This window comes from Gnatocerus cornutus, chromosome 5 (genome assembly GCF_029298725.1).
Source record: "Gnatocerus cornutus isolate USDA-ARS CGAHR chromosome 5, icGnaCorn1.1, whole genome shotgun sequence".
NCBI classification, from domain to species: Eukaryota; Metazoa; Arthropoda; class Insecta; order Coleoptera; family Tenebrionidae; genus Gnatocerus; species Gnatocerus cornutus.
Genome location: NC_142237.1, coordinates 3,304,402 through 3,326,945, shown reverse-complemented (window position 1 = coordinate 3,326,945; position 22,544 = coordinate 3,304,402). Strand labels below are relative to the sequence as shown.

The 22,544-nt window shown below is 32.5% G+C and overlaps 1 protein-coding gene across 5 annotated transcripts in view; it reads right to left on the bottom strand.

The window, feature by feature from the left end:
* LOC148173736 (pseudouridylate synthase RPUSD2-like) overlaps positions 1 to 22,544 on the bottom strand; it is a 296,122-nt gene that overhangs the window by 148,388 nt on the left and 125,190 nt on the right. The window lies entirely within an intron of this gene.

The following is a 22,544-nucleotide window of genomic DNA, read 5'->3' as shown; positions in this document are numbered from 1 at the left end:
TCTCTAGCTCTAAAATATAGTTTTTTTCAACTTTGCCGTAAAAATAGATTTTCTACTAATTAGTAAGTGAAAAAGTTACAAAACAATGAGAGCAAGATTTGACATGTCAAAATTGACAATTATATTTTTATTTAATTTAAGCGAAATTTGAAAAATTTCATACAGCACTTTTAAGCTAATCTAAATTTTAATCATTCGTCAACTCTATTATTACAAGTCCACATTAGATTAAAACAAAACTCAACTTCACACGTTGAGTAATCTACTATATTTGTCTGTATGTCCTGAAACTTTATTTCCAAATATTTTTTCCCCAGTAAATTTGAATCAACAAAAAGGCTGTAATTTATTGGTGATCAAATCTGGTCATCAGACAGACACCACTTGAGGGTGATTATGTTTATAGGGTCTTGCGGTAAGTTTGGTGGAAACTGTTTAAAAAGTTAAGGTTATAATCGCTACACCGTATTTATACGTTTCTTTTACCATCACAACACAGCAAATTAAGATCTAAATAATTTTAATAACATTGAAAAATTACCATTTTATGACTACCCAGATGTGCTGGGACGGTCAAGAACGGCCCCGGCGAGGCCCTCAAAAGTCAAAGGACTTGAGGAGGCACTTGAAAATTTTTGTTTTTTTGGAGGTCTGCTGGAGATTCTTTGCATATTCTTCAATTCCGATTTTTTGCATATTCTTTCGATACTATTTAAAGAATTTTGTAGGTATAAATCCTGTGGAAACTTAACTTATTCATTTTCAGTTAATTCCAAACGCCAAACTAATCGCCCATCAACCAAATCAATTGACGAAAGACACGTCACGCAACATGTAGATCCACAACTAAGCATAAATTATTTTGGTATCTTCAACGTGGAGTAGTAGAATATTAGACTGTAGCTGCCGGCGCTGACAACAAATTAATTTCCAAACTACTTTATGTCTCTACCCAAGTCGAATTTCAATCATCATATAAATAAAAGCTAGCTAGACACATCGTTTTGGTTTAATTTTATGTTTATGCGTCGGAATGAGGGTCGTTACTCTTTTTCCTGAATCCAAACATGTGAAAAAATAGTTGCACACGTTTCGTGTTGAGGAAAACTAATGTGAAGTGTGTCGCCAGAATAGTTCTTAAGTAGAGTGAGATTATGAACGTTAATTAAATTTTCTAGTGTTTTAGCGAACATAATCCCATGGATTATATTCTCAACGACAACTTCATCTTAAACTTAACCGAGATTGCAGTCCTCGAATTTATTTATGGAATTATAATATGAAGTAAAAACCGAAAACATGAAAATGAATCGGGACGTCACAGGCGGAAAACCGTTTAAAAGAGAATCAACCATTACCCTCGGATATTACACAAACAGTTTCTGCGCTAAGTTCTTATGAATATTTAAATGATTGCGAGCACTCCAAAGAACAGTGTTATTTCAGCTTGTGCACTTTTTCAAGGAATGGAATCATGACTTCTGACTGCTAAATACTCGTATGTATGCAAAATGTAGTACACAACTCCTCTTTGAAATCAATACTGCTGCAACCACTGTAGTACAAAAACAATGGCTTTAGAAGACTAAACGTGTACTACGTTTCAGGTTATATGGTCAGGGGCGGGTCAAAGGGTTGCAAAGATAGCCCTATTAGATAAAGCATTACATGCGGTCGCTTTAAGACAAAGGATCGATTTCCATGTATAATCGGGCGTTTTATGTTTGTGGTTGGCTCAGTACGATTAGTCCGTACCTTCTTTGTCGAACATCAATGGCTTTCAAGGGAGTTCAGAAACCGATAAACATGATCAGCACAAAGTTTTAATTTCCTTGATTAAACCTGGAAAACTTCATCACAAATATTGCTCGCCTTTGAAAAAACGTTTCGCTTTAATTGGGGCATCCACGGCGAATATTCGTTTGACCTACATTTCCACTGGCTGAATTCAAAGTTGGCTCGTCCCTGTTTGCACAAAATTGTCGAATTTTTGTCGATATTGCAGGTGACACGCGTTATTAACTTTCGCTTATCACGCATGGAAAAACGTTTTCCGGGAATTCAAATGAATTGCAACAAAAATGAGCATTCTTTTGTGATTTTGTTAATTTACTAAACGACATTAATTCAGTTCTATGAATAAAAATGATGTTGTAATCAGTCCCTTCAAGTTCCTTTGAAATCGCCTCCACATAAAACATTGCATGATGACCGTAATAAACAGATCCAAATATATTCTGAAATTGATGAATGAAGGGTCTAACCAATCCCACTGAATCCATTTGTTTATCAAGCTCGAAATCGGACCGTTTCAATTTTTCCAGTGCTCATTAACAAGGGAATAATTCTATCGATACATAATCGCATAATGATTTTATTTCTGTGCGTGTTAACACGACCTCAGTGAATTACACTTGATCTTTATGGTAAATTTAACGATAAGACAAATAAGTTATGTTCTAACGTCTTAAGGAAATCGGAACTAAGTGTAAAACGGTGTATCTAATAGAGATCTTCTGTTACTATTTCTGGAGGATAATCAACCATCAACCCACAATGCGGATAGCAATCTGTCATTTAAGAAACAAGTGGCCGAGTAATTTAATTGCGATCGTAAAACGCGAATTAAAATTAGGTTTCAGCCACCAGAGCTCTTAATGGTTCTATCAAGAAAATCAGTAAAGTTTCATCGTTACAGGATATGTCGAATTTAGCGGTAAAACTTCCATTTTTGGTAATGTTAATCGACGAAAAACGTGTCTTATTAACGAAATTATTTTCCACTTTATTTCCAAGTTTTGCAAAATCACATTAAAATTACTACACAACTTGCCAGAAAAATTAGAAACTTTGTTTAACAAGACGTGGATTAGTTCAACATTATTTTTCATGAAATTAAATTCAAACCGAGTCAAGTTTTGGAACACTCAAAACGAGATAAAAATCTTTGAAGAAACACAGTTGACGTTAAGGAACATACAGATAAAACAACTTTTGTTGCATGTTGCTTGAACTTTCCTAAAAGTTTTAGTTAGCTGCTTCTTGTTTTACCAATAGAACCAACCGCAACAAACCCCAACAAAACAGTGATGTTGCTTTGGTGTGGACGCTCCTTTAGACGCTGCGTGGTAATAGCTTCATTTTAGAAATCATTCAGTAAATTGAAAGTAAATTTGAACAAATGGATTGTCACCAGTTTCTTAAATTAGAAATGTTTTGTACAGATCTGTAGGTCTTAGATTAAACATTCGCTACAGATCTCTGCCTATTTGATTATTTAATGAGAATATAATGTTTCAAGACTAATATGGCCATTATATCCAAGTGAAATACAACGTTTTATCTAACATAACCGATCCACAGTTAATATTGACCACAGCTAACGAAATTTTAAATATCCAACCTTAGGTGTCAATTTTGACTCATATTTACACTCAAAAGTACATATTTGCCCACTAACATTTTTTTAAGTAACTGTTGTTTTCATATTCATATTTACAGGGTGATTTTTAAAAAACGGCAGGCGTTGTAGAATTTTTATTCATGAACCGATTTCAAAAATTAAAAAAACAAACTAAATGGTTTTTAATTTACTATAAACTGATTAGAATTTTTCTAAATGTCTCAGTATCTCATGGGCGATATTCAACTTTCTTATTTTAAATTGGCACCCACTTTTTTTTGCAAAATTTTCTTGATTCAGGAATGTGTAATATGTTCTAGTTTTACAAAAATATTTTTAAAAAAATTATCAAAATTGAAAAAAATAGGCAATAAAAGTTAATAAAATCTAAGTGCATGGTGTCAATTGTGCAATGAAAAAATCGGAATGGCATTTCAACAGTATTTTAATTAAATTAGGTAGATGTTTTTTCTGATTTGTAATTATTATTGTCTTTTGTTAACAATAATTTAAAAAAAAATTGTCAATCCTTTCTGTTATTTGCTGCTTTTTGACATTACAATAACGGTATTGTCTTATTTGACAGCACGCATCTAGATTTTATTAACTTTTATTGCCTAAATTTTTTTAAAATATTTTTTGTAAAACTAGAACATACTACACATTTCTGAATAAAAAAAATTAATATCTTCCCAAATATGAAAAAAAAAAATATGGGTGCCAATTTAAAATAAGAAAGTTGAGTATCGCCCAAAAAATACTAAGACATTTAGAAAATTTTTAAAATCATCAGTTTATAGGAAATTAAAAACCATTTAATTTGCTTTTTATATTTTTGAACTCATAAATAAATATTCATAAATAAAAATTCTACAACGCCTGCCGTTTTTAAAAATCACCCTGTATATATGTACTTCATTGTTGCTAACAGCAATTTTTTTCTTTTTTTTGATGTTTCTGAAAATATCAATTTTTTTAGTTTTTTAATGTACTTTTAAGAATTTTAAAAAAGTCATCGTTTCACATATTTTGACAATCCATCAACCTATAAATGCAAAAACCAAAGTGTTGATTGACGTTTTCCATTTTTTTAATATCGTAAGGTGTTTGACCAACAAAACTTATTTAATTTGTGGTTGCCGAAGTTTATTGATCTTCAGGTTTTTCTCTAAAAATTAGTGACATTTTTGCACAGAAATGGTGAAATTAGATTAGTTAAACCAGGTGTGGAAACGCGTGCAATGATTATCGCTTACCACAGAATCAGCAGAAATAACCGCAAAATCGCAAAAAAATTAACAATATTTTTAAGCGGGCAAATACTTTTGAGCGGTAGTGTATAATAATTGTTAAGGTTTAAAGTGTTTTTTGTTTAAGGCGCTTACCGTTGGCCTTTAAACACTTTAATAAAAAATTATTCAACGTCGTAATTCACGTAATACCATAATTACGACCGATAAATAACTACCTAGTTGACACATGACATTTATCAACTGACTGATTGCTCACACCCCGCCATACCTCTTCTTAATTTTTGTTTTCCTAAGCAACCCCTGATGAAAACTTTTGGAATCCGTCGCGTTGGAACAAACTGGTTTCACCTATTAATTAATTTTAAGCGCTGTAATCAAGTAATATGTAAGCACAACGATTCTTAACCCTATTGTATAATCATCACGAAGCTACGGTGCGGAGGAGAAATCTTGGATTTAAGATTAATTAACCCGACATTCGAGGTAAAATTGCATGTAATAAAATTAACTATTTAATCAACTATTGTCGTTACAAAGTTCAACTTAATCCATCAACATTACGAGTGCACAAATTGAATTTTTTAAGCTACCACGATGTATAAATAGCCATTCATTTTGATCCGACCAGCAGTCTGTTTGAACCAGAAAAAGAAATATTTTACTCGACCTAAGCATGTGAGCGTTGTCAGAATGTGTTGTACCTTATTTAAATATAAAATGACAACTGAAAATTTTTCAGTGAAACTTTCCGCTTGCTGAGACAGGTGAAATGTTGTAATTTCGTGGCGAGACTTATGTGGTTTTCTCTCCGTTTATTGATTTAGTGTGCCACGAAAGAGTTGCGTGAAGAAACGAAAATTTTTCAGGGGCTTAGAAACTTTCAGGTGTGTCATAGTCTAGCACATGTTGTATTTACACTATTGCCAAAAAAACGAGTTAATTATGCAGTGACGTACAAAACTCAACTTTTAAACTTTGAGATTGTAGCTCCCAGAGCTGTGCATTTGCAGTTACATCATTTTCTCAAAATGAATTTTGCCCACGACTGATCAATCTAAGTGCATTACAGAACAAGATTGTAAAAGCAACACTTCAGCAAATCCGCGATTTTGGCGGATAAGCGTCTGCCAAATTGTCCACAGACTGTTAAATTACCCGAAGGATGCCAACATGCATTACAATTCATATTTTTGTTCGTTATATTTAGAAAATATGCGTTTAATTAGTTGGCTCATTTAATAAATTATGTCGGAAAAAGTGTTATGTATTAAGAATATCCCTGGGAAAAGTAAATAAAAGTAGAAAACCCAGAAAATAACGTGTTTTCGGTATAATTAATGATAATAATAACCAGATAAACTTTTTGTCAACTCGAAATAACAACTTTATCATTATTCGGCGTTTTTACTCTTGGAAATAATGACTAATAAATTGAGTTAAAAACTTATTTCAAGTGCATAGTTAACTAGATATACACAGTGGCCGATTTTATGGGGCATTTCTGTTATAATTTCCTCGTCCTATTGAAAATTCGCTCTAAAGTTTCGACAAAGCGTGAAAATGACTTAATTTGTTTTTTTAAAAACCTCGAAATTGATGCATAAACTGAAAAGTTAATGAAAAACTATAACTCAATTACAAGCCTATTATAAAATTTAAACAATTCTCAAAAACTTCCTGTGCCAATTGCTATGTAATTTACTGCAACGTTCGAATTCAAAAATTTAGTGGGCTGGCATCTCAGCAGTTGGCATCCAGTTTTTGACATGCCGTTTATTTGTGCATTTTTCGGGTCTTAATTGACATTAACGTTTAGAGTTTCATTAATCTTAAAAACAAGGTTCTCTACAACAATAAATAACAATTAAAACTAATGAAAACGTCAAAAATAGAAAAAAACAGGTAAAGAAGATTTGCAAAGTCAAAATGACAGGTTAATTTATTTCAGTCTTGATTTGACAAATTTACATTAGACCAATTGATTTGCCAACGTAAAGCTTTTATTCTCTTGCCAAGCAAGCAAAGTTGCAATTGAGGAGTTATTTTTCAAAACTCAATAAATCCATTTCATAAATTTTACAAGCGTTTAAAAAAACGATAATTTGTTGAATTTTCTTCTATTTTGGCATAAGAAGGTAACACAATGTTTTAAGCAAGAGATTTTTCACTGAATAAAATATACACATTGTTAGATTTACCCAAAATAATTTCAAATCCACATCAAACCCACTGGCAGACAAAATTGGATTTATTGAGTTTTGAAAATTAATGCTCAATTAATTCCGATAATTGTTTCATTTTTTCATTTTTTCCCACAGAACGAAAAGAAAACGGACCGTTTTGTCGAGAAAACTACAATTTTGGCCATTGAATTTTGTACAATGTCAACCGATAAATGTGAAACGACCTTTATCTTCCCCCAAGTCAACTTTGAAGTTAAATATGAATCATAATGACATTAAAGTATGGTTCACATTAGTTTTTCTTGGCATGAAAATTCTGTCCAAAATTTTATGGCGGGTGGGCGATTTTGACATTATTGACAACGCAAATTTTAAGGTTAGCATGTTGTTTTGTTAAATTGTGCCGAACATGATGTGATGGGTGAATAATTTGACCCCAAAGGGAAGCAAATATATGTGGTTAATAAGACAGTTTCAGACTTTAAATAAATAACATGCTTGTATTTATTCTAGTATTGTTTTATAAAAACATCATTTTGGCAGTTATGCAATGTCAACCAGTGCTACCACCCGAACATTTCCTTCATAATTTAGCCTCTTCGGTAAATGTTTTTACGACGTCCCATTCCAATGTCAGTATTAGAAAAAAAATGTGTATAACTGGTATAAATATTTGCTGAAAAAACAAATATGTATTTCGCGAACAATGAGAGAAATTTATTGCAGCAATTGTCGTGGGGCGGCTAACTTCCAGGACTGAGAAAAACAACAACAACTAAATCCAGATATGAATGTGCAGCATTCAGTTATTTGACTAGAGCAGAAAGTCACTTGCACGAAAAAATCTGATAAACTAGTCGTTAATTAGTATATTATGAAACGCGTTTCATAATGAACATTTTGCCGCTCGCACGTTTTTAAGACACGACGAGCGCAGCGAGGATAAAGTATAGTTCAGCCAAGTTAGTCTGAGCCACCATAAAATCATAAAAATTAGACGGCAACCGCAACCGGACAGTTTGCGGTATTTTGTTATTTATGACGAGACATCTGGCCTGTTTAGGGATGCCGTTCTTATCGCGGGGTGCAAACTTGACCAAATAAACCCTCATTATGTGCACTTGAGAATCTTTTGAAGCTGTCCCGTTGCGGTAGCCCGCAACTTTTTATGCTTTTATGGTAGCTCAGACCAACTTGGCTGAACTTTAGTAAGTGCGGCGAAATGCATTATGAACAAGTATTGTACGCTATTTTTTCTAAAAACTTTATTGATTTCGAAATCTAGGGAATTTTAGGGTAATAAAAAAAATCGAAGTAGCCAAATCCAATTTCAGTCAGTTTGACAGGTGTGACGTTTTGAGGTTACTGGAGCGCAAGGGAGCCAAAAGAGCGAAGATGTTGATCATGATTATGATGGTTCTCTTGCATCCAAAAAGTTTTTCTTCGAAGAATTATTAAAGTACAACAAGAAATAATAGTGTATTGATCGATTTATCATGGTTTATCAAAACCAAAATCTAAATTGTCAACGTTGACGGCAGGTTGACGGTTTGTCTGCTGCAAACCTAAGAAAAATATAAGTTCCTGGAAATATTGGTACGGGATTGGTCCATTACGATACCAATACGCTCAAACGCGTATCGAAATATCTTCGTTATGAACGCGAAATAGAAATTAGTACATTATTACACGTATTTCATAAGGCGAGTATTGTAGCACGAATGAGTTTTGACTACGACGAGCGCAGCGAGGAGTGCTCGAATAAAATGAGTGTAATATACTATTTTTTCTACATTGCATTGTAAATAAATTTAAAAATTTCATTTGAAAAAAAATATTTTCGATTAGGGATTTTTGACAAGTTCGGTTGGTGGACGTTTCCTGCTTAATTTTGCAAAATTAGGTATTACAACGTTTGCCTTTCTTCTGGTTCATTATTCCTAAATCCACATTTTTGTGATCATGATGATGATCATCATTGAGATTTTGATTCAACGCTCAAACGTCGGCATAATAACATAGCCAACATAACCAAAAAAACTGTTTTGCGTGCTATAATAAAAACAATTGTTTGAAAGTATAGTTAACGCAAAGTAGAAAAAAAAATTAATTGCTGTCAAAATCAGTTCAATAAATATTGGTGAAGAGTGACGACAAACTTTGAAAAATTTGGAGTTGGTAGGTCCGTAAATTTACATGTTTACCACATTTTCGACATATTTTTTTTCCGTAAATTGAGAGGGTTTGTTTACATTCACAGAAATATGAATACTCAAACACCAGTTGTTTTGTCTGCCCTTTAGAGAATCATTAAAATTGGTTGACAATTCTATCCCATAATTTCATTGAGAGATTACTCTTTGACAGATTGTCCAAATATGTACATCCAACATGAGGATCGGATTAATAATAATAGCTTTTGATGTTTATAGTTCAAAATTACTACCTCTCGCATGGTATCGATAAAAATCTAACCACTGTCACACTTGAATAAAAAAGTAAACATTGTACGCAACTTCTTCATTACGTACGTTTCTGTTCACACTGATCCCAAACTAAATGGAGAAACTTCAGAGCGAATTCTGTTAATTTAAAACTATTTGTTCGCGCTCATTAGGAAAACTTATTCCCCGATGGCTAAGATATTCACAATGACGGCTCTCTTCATTTGCGCAAATTGCAACAATTCCAGATTCACACTTGATGTACATACAAACTCCATTCAACTTTCAAGTGTTGTTGAAGTTGCAACACTGGACAAAACAATAACACTAATTAATACTACTCCTAACAAGAGCAACTAAACACTTTTTGAACAAAACCGAATTTTAATACATCCAGCATCTGCTTCGCCTACTCAGGAAACTTCATTGTATTAAAAGTTGCCTAGTCGACAAATTACAAGTTTTTTCCAACTCAAGAGGTCCCGTATCCGCTCAAGCCCATTTTCATTTTGCATTTCACCGAAAAACTTGTAAAGAAAATTTATAATTTCGATAGAAACTTAATCCTATTTCGGAATTAAAAGTGACATGAAATTCGCTTGCCTGACTTGGCAGAATTCCGGAATATTGAGAAGCATTATCTACAACATGACTGAAAAGCGGTTTTCCGCTTCATTCGGTTCTGCATGAAATTTGCATGATGACATTCGATACTATAACGAGCACAACAGGAAATGATAGGGTGCCGTGTACGATTCATTAATAAAAGCGGTATCAACAGAAGGTATCCTATTCTGTGCGCAATATAGAAAATGAAGGAACTAAATTTTCTCCCGCTACGTGATGTATTTCCCTATCAGTTTTCGCGGTGAAGAAAACAGGATGTGCGTTATACTGTTCCAATTCTTCTAACATTTTTATGGCAGTACCACCCTTAGAAACGCTAATAACCCTCACAAAACTGCGGTTTCGACTGCCCAGAAAGGTTTTAACAGGACCGGACGCATAAAAATATTGCATCGACAAATTCTGTTCAATTCTGTTGCAGTCCAAGCAGTAATAATATGCAACAAATTTATTATTGATTTTCCGATTACTTTGTTTTGCGATTCATTTTACGAGCATTATGATAATTTAAGAGCGGCCGCTACCTAGCCTGCTCTGTTTCTTCAGTGAGCTGTCACAAAAATTACCAGGTCAGTGCTTGGGTCTAATAACCGCCATAAAACAATCAGCTGAACAGAACAAATTTTTCAAAGCAAATTGTAGAACCTAGAGATGCACTTTCTTATTTGTTTCTTTAGCATTTAAAAATACGGGATTTTTTATAAAGTAAGGTGCATTTTTTTTCTCGTTTTTACATCGCGGAAATGGAGGTGTGTTATATTACATATTTAATAATGGAAAAAGTGATCAAAATCGTGACTAACTGATTGAAGTAACATGAGAGCACAAAACTGCCTAATTTACATTTTTTAAATTAAAAAAAAATCAAAACTAGATGAAAAACAAATATGCGCTTTTTCTTCAAATGCTTACGGCTTATGGTTGATTACGTTCTAGAAAATAACGTTTTTTTTATTACTGTCAGCTTGGCGTCGCGACGCCCAAGAACTGAAATTTAGAGTTTTAGTGGAAACACTCGCTAACTCTTTTTTTTAACATAACTGTGGTAAAAAAGTTTTTGTTTTTATCTTAAATTTTATGCAAATTGTGGTTTAAATTTAAGATAAAACGCTAGTTTTCAATATCATGACGAAACACCTGCAAACTACATTTATATTCCAAATTTCACAAATCACTTCATTTATTTGTCTGAAGGTATTTGAGATCGTAGGGCTTTTGTTACAATCTAAAGTGAACTAAAGGATCGTTTGGTGTATGCGTAGTTCCAATTTTGACAAATTTGATGAAAACGCATTTTTCCTTAAATTTTAAAAGCAATTTGAATCAAATCTAAAATGACAACTGAGGAGATATGTTTAACACATTTATATGTATTTAAAAAATCATTTAGCGTTTGGTTCCACTATGCCTTAAAAATGGCTAAAATTTATAGATTACAATTTAAAAGCGACGCAACGACAAAATTATTGGTGATAAAAAACAAATTTTTGCCTATTTTTTTCAATTTTGATAATTAAATAAAAATATTTTTTTGTAAAAGAAGAACATATTACACATTTCTAAATCAAGAAAATTAATATTTTCCAAATTATCCAAAAAATATGGGTGCCAATTTAAAATAAGAAAGTTGAATATCGCCCAAAAGATACTAGACATTTAGAAAAATTCTAAAATCATCCGTTTATAGTAAATTAAAAACCATTTAAATTGTTTTTTTAATTTTTGAAATCGGTTCATAAATAAAAATTCTACAAATTCTGTCGTTTTTAAAAAATCACCCTGTATTAAATAACACTAAAAAGCAAATTAGAATTCGGACTTTTTCTCTTGGGGTTCAATTTGATAAGTACGTTTTCCTCCATAAGATCCGAATTCAGAGATTATTTTTTTAGGTTCTAATGCGCAAACAATATTTTTTTTACTTTTTCTTAAAACTTGCAGAGTTATGGGATTGCTCGACAGTGTTTTGGAATGCTAATTTGATTAGTTTTTCAAAGACCTATAAATTTTATTGCTGGGATAAGGATATAGGTATTTTCCATGATATTTTTGAAAAACTGATCTTGATGTTCTAAAAAAAAGGCAGTTTCTACTGATTTTTATATGCAATTTTGTATATTAAGAGCTTGTCTTACACATTGCGAAGTTGGTTTTTTGACGAGTTCATACAAAAAAATGCTTTTGTTAAAAAATCTTAATATCTAGACACATATTATTAAGTTTAAAATGACTTAAATGCTAACACAGCGCAGATTAATACGTTTTAGAAAACTTCTTGATGCTGAAAAAGTTTTTAGTTAGAAGTGGGAATGTAGAAAATGTGGAGGATATCTAGTGAGCTTGGGTAATCTAGAGGGAATGTAGAGAGTCTACAGAATTGAGAAAATTTAATGGAAATCTAGATGGTCTAAAGAAACTAGAAAGAGTCTAGAAAATTTACTGGAAGCCTAGACGTTTTGGAGAATCTAGAGGATGTCTAGCAAACCTAGATAAATCTAGAGCACCTAGAAAATGAACTGAGAGTCAAAAAAAAGCAGAATATAGCGGGTGTCTAGCGAAACTGGATATCTAGAGAATCTCGAAATTCTAGTGAAAATCTAGAGTCTAAGAAAAGTACAGAAAATCTAGAGAATTCAGGCAAATAAGGAAATTCGAAAAGATAGTGGCAATTTATAGAATCTACAGAATGAAAAATATTTTTAGAGAGAATCAAGTGTAAAGATTCTAGAGTGTCTAGAAAATCATAAGGATTATAGGTAGCGACTCCTCACTGAAAGCGATTGATTTCATTCTAATTAATAAAAAACACTTTAATTCCGATTTAATTCTTATTCTAAACCCGGCCCTGTCCCAAATTCGTTCTTGACCACTTTCGGGTACCCAAAAATGATTTACAATAGGGTAGCTGGCACTTTTAAGAACCCTCATAATATTTGCGGTAATGAGAACCGTCTGCCATAAAAACGTTAGAAGAATCGGAACAGTATACGTTGCAAAGTCAAGTGGTTTTATTCCGGAGAAAATGACAAAACTGTTTGTCATTCTTACACATTTTTACCTGCTTTGGTTAAACAACGATAACACTACCAAAACATCCAGAATTGCACCATAATGTATTTTGATATAAACATGTCAAATGCTTTTAGAGCAGCGAAGCGAATTAAATTGAAGCAACAAAACAAAACTCAATTATGAATAATAGTGGTCGAAAAATACTGCTATAACATCGATATTGAATTATTTTGAACAAATGCAGTTCTTGTGTAATTCAGCAGTTTCCAATATCCCAAAGATTAAATTGTTTATTTTCTCCACTGAAGATACAACAATTTAATTAAATTTTAAAGCAAATTACAAACATCGTACTGTTTCATGTTTCATTATTTTGCTAACAATGGAGCCCCGCCGAAGGTATCTACATTTTTCCTTCAAACAAAGCTTGCACACGAAATTTTAATTTTAAAACAATTTCATCAAAGCGCTTCGTAAACGAATTTATACAATACAAAAGTGTCACCATTTCAATTTCGTACAAGTCAATAATTTAACTGATTTACGACACGAGGCACGTGGGATCGCCATATCACACAATTAAACGCAATACGCAACATTTATGTTAAGATTTATCGCGCAAATCCTATAAAATTATGTTTATTGCTTCGGCCCATATTTAGTGTTATATTAGCGCCACAGTAAACTGGAACTGGTACAATGTAATGACTCGATATTCTATTAGAAGATTCAATTCCGTAATAAACAGAGATATAATGTCTTGCGGAGATATTATGGGGCATTTCGGGGATTTACTCTCAACATCTGAGATAGAACTTCAGCTTATAACATCGATAACATCGTTCGCCAAGTTCATTGGTAGTCGTATATAATTAATCCCACTTCCGTAAATGTAGAGGGATCAGACCGACTCGACTGTGTAGAACAACCCGGCTAAATTTAAAGTAAAAAATTCGAGATTTTAGTGTTTTGATTAAAGTTTCATTTTTTCGTGTAGCTGATGACAGTTTGAGGTGGCAAACTTCACTGATAACGATAACACTAATCAACGAATTTTGGAAAAGTATTGAACTGAAATCCGCTTTGCTCCATCACGTCCGGATTCAGAAATATTCCTAAAAATTGTTTCTTGGTTTACTGTACAAAGAGTCATTTGTTTCACTAGGATAGAAAATGGTCTTTTTTAAATGCAAGGAAAGTGTTGAAATCCGAGCCCGAAAGACATTTTCAAAACTTTTTATAGCCGTGTCAAACACGAAATTTTGTGCGTCAACAATAATAAGTAATAGTTATCCATTATGACTTTTGGTTTGAGTTTGAAACGTAATTTACACATTTAGGGGAATTTCATCAAGTGGAAAATAGATTGGTAACATCCCATTCAAATCGAACGAAATTTTGTTGTTACTTTATTAATTAGTTGACCTTTATTATTTTAGAAGGACATCGGCCTCCAAATCTGCTCAAAAATTGACACAATTGATATTTGTGCAGTAATGCCAACTTGCAGAATTAAACCAACTATTCGAAATGTCACGTTGACTGCCTAGACATTCAAAAAGTGATTTTCTTGCCGCGAATCACAAATGCCATGAAAAACGACGGAGGCCCATAAAATGTATTTTCTTCATTTTTCTACAAAACACGTTAAGAAAAGTTAAGAAATGTTTTAAAAAAATAATTTAAAAAGCTTTCCAGCGCTATTTTTACTGATTTTTATATTAAATTTTAAACATAACGCGAAAATTATGACATTGTAATGCATGATTGAAAAGATACGATCTTGCCTTTTTGGTTTTTCAAAAAAATAAACCTTTTTTTATTGATTTCATTAAAAAAATCAACGCTCTTGCTATAAAAATCCAAAATTCTAGACAAATATACTGAGCTTTAAAATGACTTTAATGCTAACGCAGCCCAGAATAACACATTTTAGAAAACTTCTATCAGATGAGTGAGAGTGGAAATCCTTGAAATGAATTGATCAGATTTTTTTGAAAAACACAATTAGTAAATACTCGCCAACCTGTTGAGAAATTAGCACAATATGAGATTTGGTCTATCGACCAAATGAATAATTTTTCGCTGAAATCAGTGGCGTCAATAATAGAAAGGAAAAGTACTGCAATTTTGTTTAAATAACAAAAAAAGAACAAATTTTTAATAAATTGCGACGTGAGAATTATAAGGTTCTAAGTGATTTTTCGTGAAATTGTCTGTGTTGCGATTTTTTTTAAATATTTTCTATCATGTATAAAAAAGAAGTAGTTAATATTTTAACAAGCAAAATGATTTTAATAGATCCTGTCATTTTTTTAAATAAATGCTTAATAAATTAAAGAGATATCACTGATAACGTGAACACTGGATCAATTTAATGCAAATGTTAGTTAGAACCTTATAGTTCTCAGGTCGCGAAATGTTTAAAATGATCATAATTTTGAATAATACAAACATGTTAACATGTTACTGCCGTCATAACAATAGCCGTATTGTGCAGCAAATAAGTTTATTTTCACAATTACAAACCAACTACGCCACTGGTATAAAATTATAACTGTCCGTCTGACAATAATCAAAAAATTTCCTAGGTTGACTTTGATTCAAAATTTGGTGGCCCTTTGGAAATTGATCTCTGATTGGTTACAAATAAGTCTTCCAGTTCTTAAATGGTTCAAGAAAACCCAAAAAAAACTTCAATACATTATTTTTCAGGGCTATCACTATCACCCCTTTCGCTATGGCTGTAACATTATCTAACACCCCGTTATACTTAATTCGAAAACGTGTTCAAATGTATTTAAGACTTGACCAACAACTTTTTGACAGTTGCTGTATAGTTTTTTCTATAATCTTCCAATATAACCATCATTTGGAAAAGCGAGATTAAGTTAACAAAACATTTTTTTCTAAAAATCATTCCATGTTCTTTGTCATGTAACTTCTAAATGACAAGAGATAATGTTTAACACCGCGTTAGAAAGCAAAGATCTCAACCTTTATACTGACGTATTCATAAAAAATTAAGCCCCTACGAATGTAGAAGTTCTATGCAAAAAAATGTCAACAAGTTTTTAAAAACCGTTCATTTTTCGAAATTTTTCAAATATCGTGGCAAAAACATACTTTCTCGGCGGCTTCTATAGTTCATTTGAAAGCTAATTATCATTTCAATGATTTATTATAGAGTTTCATGTTTTTGCAAGTTGTTAAGAAAAACTGTAGTACTAAAAATCAAACTTATTTTACAAATCTTTCCTGACCTGACCTGATGATGCAAAACGAGCTTTGAATTTAGAATCAGCAGGCATTTCTACTTTATAATTGACTTTCCATTGCTCCAGTACAAATTTCGTCCAAAATTTGTTGATTAGAGTAATTTACGCGATTAAAGAAAAAATTCCAATAGTTCTGCAATTCAATTTAGGCGAGCGCAGCGATTTTGAAAATTTACAGCGCTTTCACAAACATCAAAGACTTTCGCAAAAGTCATTTTCTTCAAATGAGTTGTTATTGAACATTTGACGAGCACTAAATTATTATTTAACAAAGCTGTCCGGTACGATACACAGAATTTCGAATTTGTTTCAACGTCATAAACAGAGCGAAGGTTGAATCAGCAGGCTTCAAAAATGTCAACACATTAATACAATCTATTTCTGTTCTAACTTTGTGATTTTTTCCGAGAAAACGTTCCCTAGACTTCCTCCAGTTCATAAGTAATTGAGTTGACTTATTACATTATAAGCACAAATTAGTGAGACCGTGACAAATAGAAATAAATATTAATTTGCGGAGTATAATGGAGAAGGGAACATTATTCCCAAGATAACATCTTGGTGTGTGAAAACTCGTGTCTACAAATAATTCAATCAAACAACTAATCTACGAAGAAAATGTATCCTTGGTAATAGGGTTCTAAATAGAGCAGAATTCTAGCTCTCAAAATTAACTCTCTGTCAAACGCAAAAGTTTCGCTCAATTAATGAAAACATGTGATGTCGGACGATCGTGAGATGGAATCAAATTAAATTACAAGGTAATAATGCATGTATTCAATTTTGCCGCCCCATCGATTAAAAAAACAATTCCAAGGGTTCGGGCTTCTCCTCGACACAGTTTGGACGGATTATAAACGATAATGCACATAATAGTCTGAAGACAAAGCGCTTGAAATATAACATGAAAAATGATTGTTCACATAAAACGTTAGAACGTTTGAAAGGACAACAAAACAAAGAACATTAAACTTTACCAACGCTCGTTTCTCTTCTTTTTGTTACATCTTTAGTTTAGAAAGTCAGAACAGATGTAAGAATGTGTAAAGTTGAGATAAAGTTTCTGCTTCCCTGTAAATTTATTTTAACGCAGATTAATCTTGCAAAGTTTTTTATTTGGAAAGTGTAGTGTTTACCTTCGTAAAATTAGAACTAAACAACTAATCTCAGTGGTAAGCAAGCAAAATATGTAACTTTGTTAATTTCACAACATTTCTTCGTCCAAAACGGAAAATTTTAGCACACTTTTAAACTGTACACCAACATAGCCTACATCCCTAAAAACACATTAGGGTGCTCAACTTTCACAACAAAAATTTCCGAAAGTTCTCCAGAAGTTTTTATAAATTCAGAGGCTGGAAACAAGCGCGTACGTCAAAGCATTATTAATATTTAATATATCAGTCGAAGAATATTCCACAACAAGTTTTAGCAAGTCCGAATGTTTCCTGATCATTTTAGCTTTCCTGATAAAATTTATAAACGTGTGAACGAAAACACCTCGCTACGGTATAAAAGTCGAACAAAAACAGGGAAAATCCTTGGAAACTTTCGATCAAAATCCAGTTCACGTAGTCGGGTTAGAGTAAAACACTAGACAAACTATTTCCATCCCGCCTGAGAAAAGATTACATCGTCACGCAAATTTAATCAAAATCTAGCAAAACCCCACATTTCCAAAAATATTCTTGGACTAATCAGTTAAAATGTCACGCTTTTATTGTGGGACTGTTTAAACTTTAAGGTAGGCTTAGATTTTCCCGAAATAGAGCCCAAATAAAATTCTGCGTGTCACGTTCGATAAAGCGATCTGGTTATCGACAACCCACCGCAACCCTCATAACTTATTTTCAACGTGTTCCAAAGCGCACGTCACATTATGGTGACAAGTCCTTAAAAATAGCCAGGAAGAGTGATAGGAGAGAAATACTGCGAACTAGTTGAGTACGACTGTTGGGAGTCATAACTGCATCCAGGGTGTCGGAGATGTCAGATTTATTAGTCGCCCAGAGACAAAACACGTCCAACTGAAGAAAATTATGCCCGAGGACTCACCTGTAACAAATAAAAAACTGCTATTACACTTTGAAACAGTAGACTATATAACTTTGGTTAATATACTGTTACAATTCTAACGTATTTATGGCACACGGTTCTCATTAGCGCAAAGCAACCGCATTGTAAAGAATTTTCAGGTACCCGAAAGTGGTCAAGAACGAATTTGAGACAGGGCCGGGTTTAGAATAAGAATTAAATCGGAATTAAAGTGTTTTTTATTATGTAATTAGAATGAAATCAATCGTTGTCGCTTTCAGTGAGGAGTCGCTATCTAAAATCCTTATGGGCATTTAGCATCATTTTATAAAATTTCTTTAATTTTATTCTAGATTCTTACAGATTTTCAAGATTTTCTCTAAATTTTCTAAATTTCTTAGATTGCTTATATTTCTTAGATTCCAAATTTCCACCTAACTTTCTAGATTTTATAAGTTCGCTAAATACCCTCTAGGATCTCCAAACTCTCTAGACTCTTAGTAAATTTTCTAGACACTCTAGAATCTTTACACTTGATTCTCTCTAAAAATATTTTTCATTCTGTAGATTCTATAAATTCCCACTATCTTTTCGAATTTCCTTAATTGCCTGAATTCTCTAGATTTTCTGTACTATTCTTAGACTCTAGATTTCCACTAGAATTTCGAGATTCTCTAGATATCCAGTTTCACTAGACACCCGCTATATTCTGCATTTTTTTTGACTCTCAGTTCATTTTCTAGGTGCTCTAGATTTATCTAGGTTTGCTAGACATCCTCTAGATTCTCCAAAACTTCTAAGCTCCCAGTAAACTTTCTAGACTCTTTCTAGTTTCTTTAGACCATCTAGATTTCCATTAAATTTTCTCAATTCTGTTGACTCTCTACTCGAAAACCATTTGACATAGAGAATTGAAATTTTGAATATATGGTGTCCTTACAATTGTCTACAGATTTTACATTGGATTTTTTGATATGAGTTCTGTAACATTAATTACACTGCATCAATTTTGGTTGAAAACTGTAACTTCGCCTTAGGTTGTTGAATCAAAATTGTATCTGCATTAATTGTAGAATAAATTCTTCTGAATACTTATAATTAAGGGAGTAATTGTAGAAAAACGATTTAGACTTTAAATCTAGGCTGAACTTTTATAATTTACAACCAGCAATTGCCGGCAAACCACAGAAATTAGGGTCAGGTAGACGAAACCAAAAGTTCCAGCTGTTTGTGAAATAATAGCTCTTTCTTGGAAATAACGATAGGAAAACAATACAACTGTATTTTCATCTTTGCACTGCATTATTGGACTAAGCCATGGACCACAGGAAAAATGTTTAAAAAAACCTGCTATATTAATAAGGATCTCTGTACTAGAAACTGCTACCTATTTCACGCTCCTATGCATTTGTTATGGAAGCAAAAATTTGGTTTTTATCACCAATAATTTTGTCGTCGCGTCGCTTTAAAATTGTAATTTGTAAATTTTAGCCATTTTTAAGGCATAGTGGAATCAAACGCTAAATGATTTTTTTAATACATATATCCTCAGTTGTCATTTTAGATTTGATTCAAATTGTTTTTAAAATTTAAATAAAAATGCGTTTTTATCAAATTTGTCAAAATTGGAACTACGCATACACCAAACGATCCTTTAGTTCACTTTAGATTGTAACAAAAGCCCTACGATCTCAAATACCTTCAGACAAATAAATGAAGTGATTTGTGAAATTTGGAATATAAATGTAGTTTGCAGGTGTTTCGTCATGATATTGAAAACTAGCGTTTTATCTTAAATTTAAACCACAATTTGCATAAAATTTAAAATAAAAACAAAAACTTTTTTATCACAGTTATGTTAAAAAAAAGAGTTAGCGAGGGTTTCCACTAAAACTCTAAATTTCAGTTCTTGGGCGTCGTGACGCCAAGCTGACAGTAATAAAAAAAGCGTTATTTTCTAGAACGTAATCAACCATAAGCCGTAAGCATTTGAACAAAAAGCGCATATTTGTTTTCCAACTAATTTTGGATTTTTTTTTAATTTAAAAAATATAAATTGGGCAATTTTGTGCTCTCATGTTACTTCAATCAGTTAGTCACGATTTTGAACACTTTTTCCATTATTAAATATACAGTATGTCCCCGGATTGAGTTCACAAGAGGAAAAAAAAGTTTATTTTCAATTTTACAAAAAAATGACAAAGGAATAACATTTTTTGCGTATTTCAAAAGAGATAAATCTGTAATTAAAATTTCAAAATTATTAGTTTGTACTCTTAAAATTAATTTTTTCATTACTTTTGTTTATTAAATTTTGTAATCGTATTTAAATAATAGCGGGCTGTAGATTCACAATTTCAAATAGTGCGTAAAGATTAAAGAAAAATTTACCCAAAAATGTGTAAGAATTAAAAAATTGGAAAGAAATGCAATTGCATCCTTAACAATAATTGAGAAAATTCGAAACAATCTTAAAGAATTACTAGTTAGAGTTGAACTATGGGCTAAAACAGGTAATGGGTCAATCAAATAGCGGAAATTGGTTTGAGTTAAGAAACAAATTTCATTCCTTTGACATTTTTTGCAAAATTAAAAATAAAAAAGTTCTTCGTTATTTTTTGTTTTTTTCGATTTTAAGAACACAGCTTGATAATATTAAAGTTTTAATTAAAGATTTATTTATTTTAAATTAAGCAAAAAATATCATTTTTCTGTAAAATGAAAAATAACGTTATTTTTCCTCTTGTGAACTCGATCCGGGGACATACTGTATAATATACCTTGAAAATATAACGCACCTCCATTTCCGCGATGTAAAAACGAGAAAAAAATGCACCTTACTTTATAAAAAAATCCGGTATTTTTAGATGCTAAAGAAACAAATAAGGAAGTGCATCTCTAGGTTCTACAAATTGCTTTGAAAAATTTGGTAGCGACCGCTCTTAAATTATCATATTGCTCGTAAAATGAATTACAAAACAAATTAATCGGAAAATCAATAATAAATTTGTTGCATATTATTACTGCTTGGACTGCAACAGAATTGAACAGAATTTGTCGATGCAATATTTTTATGCGTCCGGTCCTGTTAAAACCTTTCTGGACAGTCGAAACCGCAATTTATGAGGAGCATTGTGTGGGTTATTAGCGTTTCTAAGGGTGGTACTGCCATAAAAATGTTAGAAGAATTCGATGGTTGCGTTCTTACAAATAAAACCGAGCTTTCACGATGGTGTTAAAACGCTTTTAAATTTAATTGAAGATAAACAGAATATAAAATAAATTGGCTCTAGACAAATAATCTCTTAACGAGCAGACAAGCAAATCCGGGTGTCTTCGAAATCCAATATCGCCAACGTCAGTACAACACGGGAAGAACGGACTTTCATAAAAAACTGCCGATAGTACAAAAAGCGGGATTTGAATCAACACCCGGTATTTCGACGTGCTAGAAATTATGCATCCTCTGGCATTAATTTTAAACATGTCTGAAACAAACCGAAGTAAGCGGCTTAAAGGCATGGACATGAGATCCCCAAAGTAGAAATCTGTCGAGTACTGAATAACATGGCAGAAGGTTTTGTGGGTTTTGTCGTTGGTCGACTAAGGTCTTATTTGTCGGCCGCTATCAAGCAGAATGCGTGAAATGTTCACTTCACTGGTGACAGCAGCGGCCGTCTCCTATTTAAATTTCAGAGGAAAAACACGACACGATGTAACCCCGAATACCGCATTTAATTAAAATGTAGTGATACCAACGAAACCTTTCCCAGTAAATATAATTATATAATCACGCATCCAACAGGATTCTTGTGTTTTACGTTTTTGTGGGTGCCTCCAACGCGCTGCCAACATGACAAATGAAATTATTAAATTCAATTTGATAAACCCTTCGCAGCCCATAGGCGTATTATTGGTCCTTCGCTCGATTTATGTCTTTAAACTGTCAAGTGATTCTTCTGCCGGGAAGACGACACGTTCCTTCAGAACGCTTTTATGTAAATACAAGCCAAAATAAATAAATTAACGTTCATTTGCGAAACAATTATCTTTTATCACCTTTTAGCTCAGCTGATGGGGACACTTCCCGTCGGATGTTCCTTCGCTAGCCGAGGGAAATATCACACCATTTTGGAAGATATATGTCTTGTAATATTTCAGTGAAAATTATTTTCGTTATAAAGGGTTGCTTTACCTCGAAGAAAACCTCTCTTCCTTATAGACTTCCAAACTCAATCTTACACTTTTCACATAAGATTCGGTATTAAAATTATTTTTCAATAGAAGCAAATACAACGAATCTAAAGATA